Here is a 14397-nt window from a genome sequence, read left to right on the forward strand (position 1 = left end):
AGCAATGGAATCCAGTCTTCAGCAGGTAAAACATCTTTAGCTGGTCAGTGGATTAAAATGCTATCTGTAAAAACTAGATATTCCGTTGATAGATGAAGGCGCCTCCCAGCCTTTACAATGGTTAGTGTCGCTGACTTACTGACAAGCCTGGGCTCAAATCCAGGAGATGCATGGATGTTTCTATGTGGTATATATTATCTGTGTGGCAAAAGGGCACTCAATTAACCAAGCCTAAAATTCTTTCGAGTGGTTGGTAGTAAGGGAATAGGAGTGGAGACCCTCAGACCGCTGGGGTGTTCACCCTCAAAATTTTGGCGGAGGTGCGCAGATAGTGTGATGGGATTCCGTCTGTACAGTCTATGGCTAAAATAAAATTTATTATTAGCTTCATGGCAAAAATTGCCAAAACTATTCATTAATAAAAACCTCATTTCCCATAAATACTTCTATTCCTATGATAAACGACCCACAGGTCGTACTTAGAAACGTGGATCGATTACTGATCCTACTATTTAATAAATAATATCTCCTCTTCTCCCACATACTTGGCTATCTCTTCTAAAGGTAGAGTAATTGAAACGAATTTCCCTTCACTCTCCATGTCTCATTTACTTTTTGCATAGTCATACCTTGTTATTTGATTTAGCATTTATTTAATAATTCAAATTATTTGTAATCTGTTTGTACAAGATTACCTTGTATATAAATATGCTCAGACAAGTGCCATCATCAGCAATACTATTGATTTTATCTTGTATTATTTGGAACAAAGCCTATGGTTTTCTCTTGCTCTAGTGCTACCATTTCTTTCAGCAAACCGCTAAACTTTCTGTAACTGTTGACCTTGTGACATCGCCAGCAACATTCGCAATTTTACCCAATAACAAGTTCTTTGATTCTACCGCCTTCATTCATTCAATTTCGACTGCTATGATGGAAGCCATAGCACAGCTTCGTCTGCGTCATTTTCACCAACTTCACTTCATTTTCCACAGCTTCGTCTGCATCATTTTCACCAACTTCACTTCAAAATTTGGAACTTTGCTATAACATCGCTTATCGTCAACTCTCTAAGAACATTTTGATGTTCGAATTTCGCCTATTTTTACTTCTTTACGAACTTTCTTTTCGAAAATCTATTCATAAAATGTTGTTCACAAGTTACGTTTCAATATTAAATTTAACAGTCTGGAATAGAGCTGCGGGCAGGAACCCGTACAACTTGGCTTACGGCCAGTAAGACATTCCCGCCCACTTATACCTGTCCCTGATAGATGGAGACAGAACCCATTCGGAGAAAACTTTTCACCGGGTCTACCGTTGTGAACCCACAAGACCAGCAAAGGTAGCTAGAAGTTACCAAAAAACCCAAAGACTTGACTGTGTGTCCGAGAAGTAGAAGAGATTTCAACTATGCCATGCAAATTCTAGTGGCGTTGAAAACTGTGATGACGACAAGACTGCCAGGCTGCTGAAAGGCAGTACTGAAGTTAATTAGGACGACATGAAAAATTCACCGACCAAATAACAACTCTTTCGTCCTCATAGATAAAATCAGAGCCCTCGTTACAAATTACAAAGCTTCCCTTAGCTTCACCTATCACAAAAGGAGCGCGAGAGGCGAAGATTTGTGTGAACTCAGAACATCAGTCAAAGGTCAGCTCTCTTCGAGCGTGCAACCCATTTTTAAAAGGGGTTTGAATCCCAGTTCCTTCAGACTTGACCAAAAGGGAAAGATTCTTTTCTAGTTCCAAGCCGAGAAGAGACCCATGCAATATAGTAAATTTTCCTCCTGGGAATGTCAGCCCCCTATCATAGCCAATATAAATGACCTTTCTCCCCAGAAAGAATGCCCACAGATATTGAGCAAAGAATGAATATCTATGAGTGAACAAGATTTTAAAATATGTCTAAAATGTGACTGTATGAAATCCAGAGATAATCATATAAAAATGCGATTAAATGTAAATAATTCTTAAAATAATTGACCTAAAGCTCCAAGTTCACCAAAAGGTTAAAAACTTTAATACATCTATGTATAAATTTCAACTCAATAAATTAATTACTTCTATTTTTAAACACCGGTAATACTCAAACATTACTTAAAATACAAAACTCTTTCTTATAAAGAATTTGTTGCTAACGGCTTTTCATAACCACACTGTGATACTTCTTTGGCGAAATGAAGCAACTCCAATGATGGAACACAGCAATAACTTTTATTTAACACTCAAAAAATGGCGACATACAAACAAGAAGAGAAAACATATTCTAACATTTAAAAATAAATTACATTCTTCGTGCGAGAGTCGCACGAGGCACTCGAGTCTGGTTTCAAATATTGCCATTCACAAATACCTTAATGTTCATCTTATTTATTTAAAGTATTTAATCTACAAGATTTTAATATTATTTAAAGCTGTTACAACCTCTCCCCCAACGGAGAGACTTTTACCGAAGGGAAAAGTTCTGTAAATTTCGAAAGTTTATAAGCTCGGCTTGCTCGAATGCTTAAAGAGAAAAGGTTATTTCTCTTATAAATTTCTAAATTTCAGGCCAAAAAATTTTAAGTTTTAAACAATACTTTTACACCACATTTAAAAAGAAAGAAATGGAGAACGTTCAAATACATTAGTTGAGCATGCATTAAATAATAAAATTAATTCTAAACGTGGTTACATACACTAAGAGTTACATTACTTAATTCTACTCAGAACATCTACGTTCTTGTGCAAAGATCCTTTGCGATGAATGATCTTAAAATTATAAGGTTGTAATGAGAGTGCCCAGCGCATCAATCTAGAGTTACATTTGGCGTTGGATTGTAGCCATACCAAAGGATTATGATCAGTTTGAATCAAGAATTCTTGCTGACCATCCAGATAAAAATGCAGTTTCTTGATAGCGTAGATGATAGCAGCGCACTCCTTTTCAGTAGTACAATAATTCTTTTCAAACTTAGTAAATTTTTTGCTTATATACAAGATAGGATGTTTACGTTGTTCATCATCTAATTGGCATAGTACTATACCCATGCCATTGTCTGAGGCATCGGTTTGTATAATAAACCTTTTATCAAAATCGGGAGCATACAGAATTGGTTTCTTGCATAGCAACTCTTTTAAATTTTTAAAAGCTTTGTCACATATTTCAGACCGTTGTATGTTTCCTTTTTTTGTTACCCCCTTCAAAGCGTCCGTGAGGGGTGAAGCAATTTCTGAAAATCTCGGTATGTACTGGCGATAATACCCTACCAGTCCTAAGAAAGCACGTACTTCTGTTTTAGTTTTAGGTGTAGGATACTCCTTTACAGCCAGGATCTTTACTTCATCCGGGGTTCGTTGTCCTTGTCCCACAACATGGCCTAGGTATCTCACTTGATCTTGTGAAAATTTACATTTTGATGGTTTTAGTCGTAAATTTGCTTTCTGTATTCTTTCTAGAACAGAAGTTAAGTTTTTAAGGTGCTCTTCCCAGTTTTCTGAGTAAATGGCAATGTCATCCAGGTATGGTACAGCGAAACCTTCGCATCCAGCCAGGACTTTAGTCATAACTTTGCTAAAAAAATATGGGGCATTTTTTAATCCAAAGGGTAAACGTAGAGGCCTGAAACTTCCAAAACTAGTTACAAATGTTGCATATCTTTGGGCTCTTTCTGTTAACGGAATTTGCCAGTAGCCTCTAGATAAATCTAATAGGGTAATATATTTTGCTTTTGCTACAGTTTCGATACGTTCTTCAATATTAGGCAAAGGATAGTATTAAGTTTTAGTAACAGCATTGAGTTTACGATAATCAATACAAGGCCGAGGATCCTTTGATGAAGATTCTATCAAAATCATGGGAGATGTATAGTCCGATTCTCCCGGCTCTATAATTTTAAGATCGAGCATTTTCTGTATTTCCCTTTTGAGAATTTCAGTCTGTCGGGGTGACAGTCTGTATGGCGTTATTTGTATTGGTTCGTTATGTAATAGCTCAATATCGTGACAAACTAAGTTTGTTAGTCCAGGATTATTTGAAAAACAACCAGAATATTTCCATAAAATCTTTCGTAAATCTTCTATTTGCTCGGATTTCAACCTTTTCTCGAGTTCATTCTCCTCTATGATGTCTGAGAAATTTAATATACTTGGATTGGAAGGTAAACGAGGAATGTCCATTTCTAAGTCTCCTTCCACTTCAGTTATCATATTAATCATTTCTGGTCTTTTGTAATATGGTTTAAGCATGTTAATGTGATATACTTGATTTGGCTGATTTTGTTCCTCGAAACTTACAATATAATTGGTTTCTGAAATTTTCTGCTCTATTTTTCCAGGTCCTTTCCACTGTACTTCTAGTTTATTTTGACGATTCGTTGATAAAACAAGAACTAAATCTCCTCTAGCAAATTCTTTTTTCACTGCGTTTCGATCGTACCATGTTTTCCTCCGTTGTTGAGCTTCTTTTATGTTTTCCACGGCAAGTTCTTGGCATTTCTTCATTCGATTAATAAGTTCGAAAACGTAACTGACAACATTATTACTTTCTTCAATCGGTTCTAGCCACTGCTCATAAAGTAAAGTGACTGGCGTTCGTAGGTTTTTGCCATGAACTAATTCTGCTGGTGTAAAACCAGTGCTTTCGTGTGTGACTGTTCTGAGAGCAAAAAGAACTGATGGTAGATAATTCTCCCAATCCGAAGTCGCTCCTATACATACGACTCTTAACACCCTTTTTAGCGTTCTATGGAATCGCTCAACGGGATTACTCTGCGGATGATACACAGAGCTTCTTACATGTTTAATGCCGAAACGCTCCAAAAATTCCTCTGTCAAAGCACTGACGAAAGAGGTTCCCTGATCTGTTTGGATCACTTTTGGGAAACCCATACGACTGAAAATCTGTAAGAAAGCATCAATCACAGATGGCGAAGAAATGTCTGTCACCGCTACAGCATCTGGATATTTGGACGACATACACAGAGCTGTAATAATATATTTTTTTCCAGTCTTTGAAATAGGTAGCGGACCAACGGCATCGACATTTATTTTAGTGAATATTTCGGAAATTACTGGTACTAATGTCATTGGAGCCTTCTTTTTGTCATTTCCTTTTCCAGCGCGCTGACAAGCATCACAGGTTCTTACAAAATCTTCAGTTTCTTTGTAACACCTCGTCCAGTAAAAATATCTAGCAAGTCTGTCTTTGGTCTTTTTGACACCCAAATGACCAGAAGTTCCTTCGTGGCACATCTTTATAATTGACGGCTTGAGTTTTTCAGGTATAACGACAAGCTGTCTTTCAAAGCCCATTTTATCCGTCGTTTTTTTAACTAAAAGTTCTTTTCCTGTCAGACTATAGTTCTCATTTTTGCATGTACCTTCTTTAACTTCTTGGATGATTTTAGGCAGTTCCTTATCAGCAAGCTGAAGTTGTGCAATTTCTTCTGAGTCAATGTTTACCAGTTTCATGAGAGTTTCATCTTCCGAATTTAGCTCCGGTAAATTATCTTCTTCAAAAACATCTCTGGATGCTTTATTTTCTTCCTTCATCGGTTCCAAGATCTTCTCTTCGGCTATTTCTCTTTTCTTCTGAGCTCTAGTAGAGACAGCATTAACCTGGTGAGGACAACTATCAGGTTCCTTTCCTTGTTTATTCAACAGTGCAAAAGTTCGATTGCCTAATAAATACCTTCCTTTGTCGAGTTCATTTCTAATAATGGCAGCCTTAGTTATTACTCGCCCAAGATCGCAATTTAGTTCGATCTCAGCCAATGGTAAACAGGTTGGGTTCAAATCTAATGGCTGTTGCACCCACACATTTTCACCTGTCAGCATTTCCGGCGTGATGTATTTGCGACAAACTATATCAATACTAGCACCTGAATCCCTTAATATAGGAATTTTATGACCATTTACGTAACCCATACTAGTATAAGGTAATAGAAATTTATCCTCTGGTTTTGCACTAATTCTGTTAAGATTAGAAGGAGATTCAGTACTATTCTTAAGTTTTGGACATTGGGGCCTTAAATGTTGATAGGACCCACACTGATAGCATTGAGGCGTCTTTCGTTTTTCATATTTATCATCTGGACGTGGACTTCTAGGTCTATGAAACCAGCTTTGCGAATTAAATCCTGATGACAATTTTTTTTCAGTTTTATTTTTATTATCTGAACTCAATTTACCTTGAGTTAGTGCATTGTATCTTTCTTTCTGCCGATCCACTACAGGCCTCTTTTGAAAGTTTCCGCAAACGTTTTCATAGGCATCAAGTTTTTCAGCTAATTTTTTCGATGAAATCATCTCTACCCATTCATCAAGAAAATGATCTCGAATTTCAGGAGGAACTCGACGTTTAAGTTGGTCAAGCACCATCAAATCTAGCAACTGATCAAAAGTCTTAACTCCTAGACCAGTCACCTATTCTTTGCAATAATTTTCTATTTCATAATTGAAATCCACCCATGTGGATTCGGTACTTTTTTGATGTTTCATAAATTTCTGCCTAAACTTTTCCGGGCTTAATTTAAACCGTCTTAACCCGTTCGTGACCAAGGTCGCGTGGACGCGACGCAGCGATTCCACTCTTATCAGCCCAGCGTCGCTTCCACGCGAAGAGCTCCGATTGATATGGAGAGACCAGAGTCGCGTATGCGTAATCGGAAATCGGAACGTTTTATTTGAATTTTTAAATGCTACTAGATGGCGTTAAACGGCAACGGTTTTCACAACGGTCGACTCATATGGTATTTGACCTTCATGAACGGGCATTGCTTTCTGTTCTATGCTTCTGTATTTGATATATTTATTGATGTAAACAAAGTGAGAATCACGGCTTTTTAAAGGGCTGGGATTTATTGCTCGCTGTGTTTATATTTTGACAGATTGTGGAAATTTATGGAACGTTTATTAGTTGAAATGTTGGAGTAGAATTGCGTTTGTCTTTTGAGGTTTGACAGAGCGAGATTTCGAAATAGATGAATTAATACCGGGCATTCAACCATTTCGTCTAACTGGTAGACATTTTCCAAAAATTTATATTGATGGGAAAGGAAATAAAAGTAGAAGAAGATGTGTCGTATGTGCTAAAAAAAATCGAAAACAAACATCATATTATGAGTGCAAAATATGCAATGTTGGACTCTGTGTGGATCCTTGTTTTGAACTACACACAGCAGAATTTTTAAATTTCGATTTTATTCAGAATATATTATTATTCTTAATTTCCTCTTTATTTATTTTGTGTTTGTAATATTTGCAGCTTTGTTTTATTGTGTATAGTATTTGTTTTCATGTGCATAGTAATAATTTTAGTTTTTTGCATATTTCATTCATTTGTATTAACGTTATATTTTTTATTTTAATACATATTAAATAGAAGTATAGTATATATATATTTTATAAATTTGGAGTCTTTTTATTAAAATGCTGATTTTATACGAATTTTTTTGTAAACTTAGGCTTAACTGCTTAAAATGCGCGGGCCGGTAGTGACGCTCCGTTTCAGAGCGTTCGGTCCCGTGACTGAGTTTTATTTCCGGCGCGCTGGTCCTCAAGGGGCAATAAACTTTTCACGTGTTCATAGTCTTTAGCTTTATCGGAGGGTTCTCTAGCTATTAACTGGGTTACTTGGTAAGGAAGTAGTCCTAGTAAATGAGATACAAATTCTTCTTTATCAATTTTAGCCCATTCTGCTTGCCTTTCAAACAATAGCAAATATAGACTGATATCTCCTTTCTTGTCATCGAATTTCTGCATAAGGTGACGCAGCTCCGTTTTCGGCCGGATCTGTCCGGTATTTTGAGACTTTGTCTCTGCTTCAAGTCTTAATCTCTCTAATTCATACTGTTCGTTCCTTCTCCGCTCTTCTGCTTCTTCCTGTCTCCTACGTTCTTCTCTTTCCTCCCTCTCTTTCCGTTCTTCTCTTTCCTCCCTCTCTTTCCGTTCTTCTCTTTCCTCCCTCTCTTTCCGTTCTTCTATTATTGTGTCTAAAACTCCTTTGACGAAGACTTCATCATAATCTCTACTTTTAACAATTTTCTGTTTTAAATCAACTATTTTCAAATCTGCAGTCACATGAACTCCCAGTTCAGCTGCGAGATTTTGCAAATCTTCCTTACGAGCTCTTCCTAAGTAAAACATTGTTTCTATGTTTAAAATTAACGAACACTGTGTTCTTTATATTTCCTCAAAATAGCTCAATTCAATTACTTTAATTAATTAATGCAGTCAGAATCACGAAATTAAATGCACTTTGTTAAGTACGTATACCTCAAAAATGAAATATTTAAATTATATGAAGTTCATTCTCTCTACCACATTAATTGTGATTAAAATAAGAATAATAACATAGAGCAATATATATATCTACCGTCTGCACAACTAAAATGAATATTAAATATAATATCAAATACGGTAATAAAATAAGACAAATCAATATTAACAGGAAATAATAATCTGGTATCGCTAATATTGCGTTCAGTGATGAACTAATAAAATAAAGCAATTCTATATGAACAGGAAGTAATAATCTGGTATCACTAATATTATGTTCAGTGATGAACTAATAAAATAAAAATACGCACGATTATTCGATCTTGGTCGGTGCCTCCAAAATAATTAAGACTGTGATACTTCTTTGGCGAAATGAAGCAACTCCAATGATGGAACACAGCAATAACTTTTATTTAACACTCAAAAAATGGCGACATACAAACAAGAAGAGAAAACATATTCTAACATTTAAAAATAAATTACATTCTTCGTGCGAGAGTCGCACGAGGCACTCGAGTCTGGTTTCAAATATTGCCATTCACAAATACCTTAATTTTCATCTATTTAAATTATTTAATCTACAAGATTTTAATATTATTTAAAGCTGTTACAACACGTTACGTTTTAGGAGTAATGAGATTATTTACGTTAAGAAAACAAATTCATTTACAAGATTTAAAATTACTAATTAATTAGCTGAGAGAAATGGATGTAAAATAATTAATCAAACAATGTAACTTGACTTTACCAGCTCGGCTATGGATCGTCTGCAGGTACAGTGTATCATCGGTCATCAGTCATCGATATTGGACATTGTAGGTATGGGGGGGAAGTAAAGGGGAACTTTGACTAAAAAGTAAGAGGTGGAGTTAAATGAGTAGCCAATAAATTGCTCGTCACCGTAGGGAGTAAGAATGATAAGTGGAGCCCTAGAAAGGCACAATCGGAAACGCCAGTATACCCCGTCACTTACTGTGTTTAGTATTGTGCCTTTTAGGTTGACATTGAGTGTTTAAAAAATGCTCGCCAACCAGGTGTAGAACGGGTATTTTAGCTAATATATATAGCATCTACAAAGTTTTAGGTCTAATTTTTTTAACTAATTCTATTAAATTTCCAAACAATAATTCACAGCATTTATTATTTATTATGATATTTCATCTTTCTTTAACTAAATTATCGCCTGCTGATGGGCAGAATTTTCAATTCAGTTAAAAGTTTGATTTGATCATCAAACGTCTACTCTTGTGGATTCGAAAGCTAAGCAATTAATAAAAATAAAGTTTTGTTGTAAAGCTTAAAAACAGAAATACAGACATTTGGAAGGTTGTTAAAAGTAGTAGTCTCAAGCTCAAATTACATGCGGGCCGCATGCACGATATGAATTTAACTGACGAGCCAGAACAATAATTTAACAAAATTTAAAAGCATTTTTAACAAAAGTAAACTAGATTTTAAATTTTACCCTAGATTTTAATTTTATTTTTTAAAACTAGATTTTAATTAATCTAGATTTTAAACTATATTTTAAAATTTAAACTTCACTAAATATTTACCGAAGAATATATAAATAATGATAATAATGCAAAGAAAAAATTGAAATTTATTTTATTTTCTGTGTGAAATCTAAAGACTGGTATCTGCGAGAAATTTCTTTTGATTATGCTTTGTATTTCAAACGTATTGATAGTTAAATATTAAATTTTAGACGGAACATTTATTTCTAATTTCGATATATTGAATTAACCACTAAAATAACTTTTTTTTTAACCTTAAACCGGAAACTCCAGAATACTTGTAAGGATCTTAAATTTTACTAACGTTTATTTTTTTATTTTAAAACTTTACTATCCTCTCTTATTTTCCACTTCCGTCCAGAATAAACGCGTTAACGTGTTTATGCAAATTGTATTTGCTAACGCTTTAAATATTTAAGTTGTAACTTTTTGCCAGAGTCTTTTAGAAAGTGTGAGCCTTCTTACGACTATACTTCACGCGAGCTTCAGTCACTTGCTGTCCGCCTTTAAGGCCACAGGTTTTAGTCCTCTTGAAAGCTAAAGACGTATTATAGTTTCCTGCAAGTTTGCGTACTACATACGTAGTAATGTAAAAGGCCAGTCTTTGTGTTAGGCATCTGTGTAAAATATTAAAAGTTAACTCTTATTTTTAGTTAGTTAGTAGTTTTTATACTTTTACGTTTAGACCACAAGTGATTGGTCTTTGTATCCCGAAGTGCCTGTAATATCCACGATATTACAGGCACTCAACTGTAATATCGTGGAAAATAAAGGGTAACTTAACCCTTCCCATCTTGTTGTCTCTGATACACTCCATAAGACATAGTTTGTAGTCAAACTCCCTGTCTATTCGGGACACGTCATGTTTCCCAAGAAGATTAAAAAAAATACAAGTCCTGATATGCTTAAGCACCACCAGCTGTCGGCTGGCAAACTAAATTTACTAATTGTACCAACGTGGAAAATTCTCCAACCTCACTTTAGTCACATGACCTAGCATACAAGTATACAGCGACAGAACCTCAACTTTTTCATTCTATATTTTTTTCTTCATTGATTAGTCGCGTACATAAGCTCAGTTCATAGCTTTATGTCTCCAAAATCGTTATGTCTTTAATCTTTATGTCGCACTGTATTTGCAACAAATACATATTGAAATGTACACGCGGGGTACATGCAGTCATTCCGCGTGTTTGAGACCACCAGTGTAAAGCATATAGGGGCCAAGATTAATCTGATTCAATGTTTTTAGTACGGACGATTTCGTGATGAGCCCGAGAATTTTGTTTATGAACCTAGTAGTAGTCATTCTTCGCAATCGAGAATTAATGCGATCCTCATCACAATGTAGCTTATCAGCTATCATTCAAGGAGACCACGATGACTGTTCATAAAACTGTAGTTTATTATTTCGAAAAAAGAAAGAATAATTTTTGTTTTGTACCTTATATATTGACAGAACGATGATACAATTTTTGCTTGCCATGATTTGATCCAAATGACAGATATTAATACAGACATACAATTATTGACAGAACGATGATGAAATTTCTGCTTGCCATGATTTGATCCAAATGGCAGATATTAATACTGCTTTCTTGAAACTAAGTGTTATTGGAATAAGTTCAGTGTAATTTCAAAAAGCTAGTATAATTTCAGAAACCTCGAGTAAAGACCACGCTGACCTCTTTTGATCGCAAAGGAATAATTTACTAGAAAGTTGTTCCTTAGGGTAAAATGGTAAACTCCATATTTTATAAAGATATAATGGACAGACTTCTGAAATAAATTCAGCATTAACTTTTTTCTACTGAGCGACAATCTATGTCACACAACTCTATTGTCTTATCACATATCTGAGCAGATAGCTCTCATGTTATTTTCCATATTCGATAAAGAAAAATTAATGTTTATCTGGAAAAGAAACACGCCAATATAACATTTAAAATTAGGCAACAAAAAAGCAACATTATATCAATGTAGAGTTTGAGAAAATCGATTTTCAGAGCAGCCAAACAATGTCGGTTGTCGAGTACTTGTTGATCAAGCTAATGTTAACAACAAAACATGATTTCTTTTGCTCCCAGCTTTGCAAAGTTTTTTTTTTTTTTTTTTTTTTTTTTTTTGCTCTTGAAGAAGAAGAAACTGATCTGATCGCCCTTGAAAGCAACAGGATTTTATTCAAAATCTGTGAAAATCCTATAAAGTACGCAAAAGCTGCCTATGGAACTTTCTGGAGGAAACTGACTCATATTTTCATTGCACTTGCAAAAAACTACGAAAACCCGCTTGCAGCTAAACCATTAGCTGATATTCGAACCCTGTTCAAAGTACCAGTATTCAACGGTCTCATTCACTCGGTCACTGGAAAGTCCTAAGTCTGCAGAAAAGAATTCCTTCTGAAGAAATGATTGATTTGTCATCATGTATCAGCAGCCTTTGATTAAACTCCTTTCTCGTTTTTTAAATATTTTATCGCCATTGATAATATATTTAACACTAAATGAAGTATATGACCTAAATGATCAGAGTAAGACCCAGGGTCAGGTTATATTTAGAATTTCAAATCAAACCGGTAAAAGAGTAAAATAATGATTAGATATCACGTGCCTATCTAGTGCGTTAAGAAAGCAGAACTCGTTTCTTCGGTGCTTCTTCGTAAACTCGTGTTCTTATCAAAATTTAATCAGCTGTACGTTGAAACTAAGCAATTTTATAACGTTCGTTTATTTATATTAAAAAGATCACAACGACTTCTGTTAAGGGTCAAAGTCTGGTAAAAGCTCGAGGTCACCTCCGTCTGCACCGATTGATACAACAAACCAGTTCTAATATCTAGTCAGTACACAGTAGATAGCGAATGTGCGTAATATTATTACGCAGACATGAAAGGCTGAAATGCGAAAATGAAATAACTGACAAAATAAATGTTGTATGAATATCTATATCAAACATTAGTAAAATTTATTAAGTGTGAGTATTTTTACTGGTACTTTGAACGAGAGGATTTAAATAACTTCAATTTTCTTACAGTATCCTTATATACTCTAATAAATTACGTATGAAATTCGAACCTATCCAGATCAGAATATTTGTCCCACACCCTGATGTAACTATAAGATTTTAGAATTTGTAGATTTAGCAGGTGAGATAAAGGGCATTTAAAATAATCGATATCGAAAATAAAACCCTTTACTGAGCAAAAAATGCAAGTACAAGTTTTGAAGGATTAAGAAAGTGTGATATTAAAATTTGTGTAAAGACACTGTAGAGACATTGGGATATTTTGAGGCAGGAGACATGAAAACTGTGCAGTGCCTTCGCCGGGACTCGAACCTAGACCTCTCGAAAACCCGTCGAGTGTTTTCGAGAGTGCTGGCATGCATTTCTAGAGTACCACAAAGGCATGCAGAAAGGAGGGAGAAAATACCTTATATACCCCCTCTTTTAAAGGGCGATCGGGGAACAGGGCACCCAATCGCTAAATCCTGGTGATGAAGAATCATCATTCACTACCTTTTAGTTCGGGCGCCATTATAGGTCATTAAGATTTTTTTTGAAGCAGGAGATATGAAAGATCATCAATAAGCAATCCCCTCGCCGGGACTCGAACCTAGACCTCTCGAATACGCTCCGAGTATGCTACCATTATACCACGAAGGCATGCAGAGACGAAGGAGAAAATACCTTGTAAAAAGAAATAAAAGAAAGAGAAATTGGTAGAAATAAAGATATTAACAATATAACTTTATAAAAATTAATTCAAAAATTTTAAATTAGAAATTAGGTAAAAAAAAAAATTAATTAGGTAGAAAAATTTAAAAATTTGGATAATGTTCTTATACTATTTTCGATTATGTATTAAGTAGTACTGAAAAACTGTCTTCTCTAGATGCAATTGAATTAAAATATGAAAATATTTTCTTAATATTAAAGTGAAAGAAGGGTTTTCAGATTGAGTTGAAAAAACACATTTCCATATACGATTATAAGATTTCCAAGTGTGTTACTTGCTCTGTAACGAGTATTCTTATATTTCGGCTCAAAGAATTATCGCATTATTCCGTGTACACTCTTGCGAAGCAACTGGTTAACACGCCTGACAGGCAAATGAAAAATTCGAGGTTTGAATTCCGGTGAGAGTAAAATCGATTTTTCTTGTTTCTTATTCCGAAATATTTAACAATTCCTACGTTGACGTTCGAACTAAGACGTAGTGAGCAACAAATCTTCATTTGGTCAAGTTATAAATTATTTATCCAGCCTTCTTAGCATGCCTTCGTGGTGTAGTGGTCAGCACACTCGACACGTATTCGAGAGTTCCATGGTTCGAGTCCCGGCAGGAGTATTGCTTATTTTTCATCTCTCTTGCTTCAAAAAATACCTAATATCTCTACAGTAGCTCCCGAAGTATAAAACAATGGTGGTGAATGATGATTTTTCCACCACTAGGATTTGACGATTGGATCCCCTAATCCCCAGTCACCCTTTACAAATGGGAGTTTCTAAGGTATATCTCCCGCTTTCGTAGCATACCTTCGTGATGTAGTCTTCACGCTCGGCGCGTATTCGAGAGGTCCGTGGTTCCCGGCGAGGGCATTGTTCGTTTTTCAAGT

This window comes from Stegodyphus dumicola, chromosome 2 (assembly GCF_044657685.1).
Source record: "Stegodyphus dumicola isolate Sdum_Otavi_A_Nest chromosome 2, ASM4465768v1".
In the NCBI taxonomy this organism is placed as follows: Eukaryota; Metazoa; Arthropoda; class Arachnida; order Araneae; family Eresidae; genus Stegodyphus; species Stegodyphus dumicola.